General features: G+C 37.7%; 1 long non-coding RNA gene across 1 annotated transcript; it reads left to right on the top strand.

Moving 5' to 3' along the window:
- The first annotated feature begins 483 nt into the window (after window positions 1–483).
- Window positions 484–1,729, top strand: LOC121842767. Its single transcript, XR_006081312.1, has 3 exons — window positions 484–1,023; window positions 1,124–1,437; window positions 1,527–1,729. It is a non-coding gene; the product is annotated as an uncharacterized LOC121842767 (long non-coding RNA).
- The last annotated feature ends 3,809 nt before the right edge of the window (window positions 1,730–5,538 follow it).

Here is a 5,538-nt window from a genome sequence, read left to right as displayed (position 1 = left end):
TTTCCTACACTGAAATTACCCTTGCCTAACGATTGCGTCTGAAGCTGGGCTTGTAGCACAGCTATCCTAGCCGTAAGGCGAGTACAGCGACTGCAATTAGAAGGCATCATGTTAATGTTACTACTTAGCTTCGGCTGTTGGAGGTCCTGACGAATCGTGTCCAGATAAAGCGTCCGGAGTGAAAAAGTTGAGTATTGTTTTTTTATATATAAACGGTAATTAAAAAGTAAAAACCATAAAGTTGTCAGGTAGCAAAATAGGTTGGCAACAAAACGCACAGCAACTCAAAAACAAGTCTGCAAGTTATAAATATAAACATTTAAAATTTACTGTAATAAAATCTATATATATTTATCGGATGTATAACAATTTCTTATTTTTTTTGTATAAAACATTCTGTTTTATGTTTTAACTCATATAACATGTTTTAAAAGGTCTGTACTAAATATGTATAATTAAATAAAGGGTTTTAAAATTTTTTAACTAAAGGAATCTGTCTTTTTCTCTCCCAGTGTGTCTCAGAGAAAGGCTTTCAGGAAAGATGTGCATGTGTGTGCGGGCGTGTGTGTGTTTCAAAACAATTTTGTTTTAGGGGGTGTGAGTCTATGTGTGTGCGTATGTCTCTTCAAATGTGCTTGAGACAATATCGGCACTATCGGAGTCACTTGCACACAGGTTGTCTCTACAAACAGCAGGTGTTATTTCCTGGGCTGTAGGAAGCAAAAGGCAATCCCAACAACCAGCATAGAAAATGTCTAGACATCCCTAAGGTTTAAAAACAATGTTTTTGTTTTTAAACAATAATATTTTCAGGTTTGTACTTATGTCAATTGTATGTTCTTTTTTTAAGTTAAAATGTATAATTTTCATATAAATATATGTTAATATTATTTTAAAAACAGGATACCCGACATCTACCTGGAATAATTGATTTGGATCCACCAACATGAGATGAGAAATCCGAGGTGCAAACCGAAACCGGTTCTTCTTTACGCAGCCCGTCACCATCACGCTTTTTTTGACGTAAGGCCAAAAATAAAAGGCGTAATAATATAATAATAATATTATCATATTAAAACAAAAAGTGTTTACCCTATTTTAAAAGCTAATCTTGTGTTGACAGCGGACAGCCCCCCAACAACATGATGCATTATGGACTCTGAACGACTTCGGAGGAGCAGATGAAACAGACAGTATTCTACCGTTCTGTACGGCCGGCTTTACCCTAACTCCAAACACCCCAAGAAGCGCAGCTTTAACAAACAGATACACACCCCCGGGAAACTCAAGCCAATCGCTACATAATCTAGCATTTACTGTGCGTCACAGTCCTTCAAGACTCCACACTACTTTGGCACAAGTGCATCGCGCAAATCACCCCGGCCCGAGAAGGGTCTGAGAACGCACAGATTCAAGAACATGCACTCTATGGATACGGTATGACCCCATTATACATTTTTTATTAGTTATACATTTTTTGATAGAATGTGTTAAAACAATGTCAAATAATGTTTTGTTTTTTTCAGACTCCAACGATACAAACCCTGCAGAATCTGCAAAGCCAGAGGAAAAAGGTGGTATACAGGATTCCTCAGAACAGCATGTGTCAAAAAACCCAAGGTTTATTTAACTAGGCAAGTCAGTTAAGACCAAATTCTTATTTTCAATGACGGCCTAGGAACAGTGGGTTAACTGTCCTGTTCAGGGGCAGAATGACAGACTTGTACTTTGTTAGCTAAGGGATTCGAACTTGCAACATTTCGGTTACTAGTCCAAAGCTCTAACAACTAGGCTACCCTGCCGCCCTGAGGTAATTTAACTATATATATATATATATATATATATATATATATATTTTTTGTTAATATATTAATCTAGCTGAAATGTATTTTAAAATTTGTATATAATACATATTTTGTTTTTAATACCCTATTTTGTATATATTTTTATTTCAGACTCCTCCCCGGCGTATACCGACATAGAAGGCCCAATATGGTCGAGGAGGAATTCGGCGCACAGGACATACTTAGTAAAACATTGAAACCAGATAATTTTAACGCATTAACTTCTTATGGCTGGGGGCAGTATTGAGTAGCTTGGATGAATAAGGTGCCCAGAGTAAACGGCCTGCTCCTCAGACCCAGTTGCTAATATATGCATAGTATTTGTACATAAAACACTCTGAAGTTTCTAAAACTGTTTGAATGATGTCTGTGAGTATAACAGAACTCATATGGCAGGCAAAAACCTGAGAAAGAATCCAACCAGGAAGTGGGACATCTGAGGTTGGTCGTTTTTCAACTCACTCCCTATTGAAGATACAGTGGGATATTGGTCATGTTGCACTTCCTAAGGCTTCCACTAGATGTCAATAGTCTCTAGAACCTTGTTTGATGCTTCTACTGTAAAGTGGGGCCGAATGAGATGGGAATGAGTCAGAGGTCTGCCAGAATGCCTTGAGCTCGTGACGCGCTTCCATACCTCTATCCCAGTTTAATATATTTACATAGTGATCCTCTATCACAGTTTAATATATTTACATAGTGGTCCTCTATCCTCTATCACAGTTTAATATATTTACATAGTGATCCTCTATCACAGTTTAATATATTTACATAGTGATCCTCTATCCCAGTTTAATATATTTACATAGTGATCCTCTATCACAGTTTAATATATTTACATAGTGATCCTCTATCACAGTTTAATATATTTACATAGTGACCCTCTATCCTCTATCACAGTTTAATATATTTACATAGTGATCCTCTATCAGTTTAATATATTTACATAGTGATTCTATCACAGTTTAATATATTTACATAGTGATCCTCTATCCTCTATCACAGTTTAATATATTTACATAGTGATCCTCTATCACAGTTTAATATATTTACATAGTGATCATCACAGTTTAATATATTTACATAGTGATCCTCTATCATCAGTTTAATATATTTACATAGTGATCCTCTATCCAGTTTAATATATTTACATAGTGATCCTATCACAGTTTAATATATTTACATAGTGATCCTCTATCACAGTTTAATATATTTACATAGTGATCCTCTATCACAGTTTAATATATTTACATAGTGATCCTCTATCACAGTTTAATATATTTACATAGTGATCCTCTATCACAGTTTAATATATTTACATAGTGATCCTCTATCACAGTTTAATATATTTACATAGTGATCCTCTATCACAGTTTAATATATTTACATAGTGATCCTCTATCAGTTTAATATATTTACATAGTGATCCTCTATCCTCTATCACAGTTTAATATATTTACATAGTGATCCTCTATCCCAGTTTAATATATTTACATAGTGATCCTCTATCACAGTTTAATATATTTACATAGTGATCCTCTATCCCAGTTTAATATATTTACATAGTGATCCTCTATCCTTTAATATATTTACTAGTGATCCTCTATCAGTTTAATATATTTACATAGTGATCCTCTATCACAGTTTAATATATTTACATAGTGATCCTCTATCCTCTATCACAGTTTAATATATTTACATAGTGATCCTCTATCCTCTATCACAGTTTAATATATTTACATAGTGAATCCTCTAGTGATCCTCTATCACAGTTTAATATATTTACATAGTGATCCTCTATCCTCTATCACAGTTTAATATATTTACATAGTGATCTTCCTTGGGGTTTAATATATTTACATAGTGATCAGACTATCAGAGCATATATTTACAATGTAATCAGAATATATTTACTGGAGTCATCACAGTTTACTGGGAGGTCTTCCTTGGAGCATTATACATACAATGACCTGGAGTCAGACCTGGAGTCAGACTGGGAGGGAGAGCATTATTTACAATGTAATCAGACCTGGAGTCAGACTGGGAGGGAGAGCATTATTTACAATGTAATCAGACCTGGAGTCAGACTGGGAGGGAGAGCATTATTTACAATGTAATCAGACCTGGAGTCAGACTGGGAGGGAGAGCATTATTTACAATGTAATCAGACCTGGAGTCCCAGACCTGGAGACTGGGAGGGAGAGCATTATTTACAATGTAATCAGACCTGGAGTCAGACTGGGAGGGAGATTATTTACAATGTAATCATTATTTATTTACAATGTAATCAGACCTGGAGTCAGACTGGGAGGGAGAGCATTATTTACAATGTAATCAGACCTGGAGTCAGACTGGGAGGGAGAGCATTATTTACAATGTAATCAGACCTGGTCAGTCAGACTGGGAGGGGAGGGAGCATTATTTACAATGTAATCAGACCTGGAGTCAGACTGGGAGGGAGAGCATTATTTACAATGTAATCAGACCTGGAGTCAGACTGGGAGGGAGAGCATTATTTACAATGTAATCAGACCTGGAGTCAGACTGGGAGGGAGAGCATTATTTACAATGTAATCAGACCAGACTGGGAGGGAGAGCATTATTTAGTAATCAGACCTGGAGTCAGAACTGGGAGGGAGAGCATTATTTACAATGTAATCAGACCTGGAGTCAGACTGGGAGGGAGAGCATTATTTACAATGTAATCAGACCTGGAGTCAGACTGGGAGGGAGAGCATTATTTACAATGTAATCAGACCTGGAGTCAGACTGGGAGGGAGCATTATTTACAATGTAATCAGACCTGGAGTCAGACTGGGAGGGAGAGCATTATTTACAACTGGGAGGGAGAGCATTAATCAGACCTGGAGTCAGACTGGGAGGGAGAGCATTATTTACAATGTAATCAGACCTGGAGTCAGACTGGGAGGGGGAGGGAGAGCATTATTTACAATGTAATCAGACCTGGAGTCAGACTGGGAGGGAGAGCATTATTTACAATGTAATCAGACCTGGAGTCAGACTGGGAGGGAGAGCATTATTTACAATGTAATCAGACCTGGAGTCAGACTGGGAGAGGGTAATCAGACCTGGAGTCAGACTGGGAGGGAGAGCATTATTTACAATGTAATCAGACCTGGAGTCAGACTGGGAGGGAGAGCATTATTTACAATGTAATCAGACCTGGAGTCAGACTGGGAGGGAGAGCATTATTTACAATGTAATCAGACCTGGAGTCAGACTGGGAGGGAGAGCATTATTTACAATGTAATCAGACCTGGAGTCAGACTGGGAGGGAGAGCATTATTTACAATGTAATCAGACCTGGAGTCAGACTGGGAGGGAGAGCATTATTTACAATGTAATCAGACCTGGAGTCAGACTGGGAGGGAGAGCATTATTTACAATGTAATCAGACCTGGAGTCAGACTGGGAGGGAGAGCATTATTTACAATGTAATCAGACCTGGAGTCAGACTGGGAGGGATAGCAGCATTATTTACAATGTAATCAGACCTGGAGTCAGACTGGGAGGGAGAGCATTATTTACAATGTAATCAGACCTGGAGTCAGACTGGGAGGGAGAGCATTATTTACAATGTAATCAGACCTGGAGTCAGACTGGGAGGGAGAGCATTATTTACAATGTAATCAGACCTGGAGTCAGACTGGGAGGGAGAGCATTATTTACAATG

This window comes from Oncorhynchus tshawytscha, unplaced genomic scaffold, assembly GCF_018296145.1.
Source record: "Oncorhynchus tshawytscha isolate Ot180627B unplaced genomic scaffold, Otsh_v2.0 Un_contig_9765_pilon_pilon, whole genome shotgun sequence".
Classification (NCBI taxonomy): domain Eukaryota; kingdom Metazoa; phylum Chordata; class Actinopteri; order Salmoniformes; family Salmonidae; genus Oncorhynchus; species Oncorhynchus tshawytscha.
This window is presented reverse-complemented; position numbering and strand designations above follow the sequence as displayed.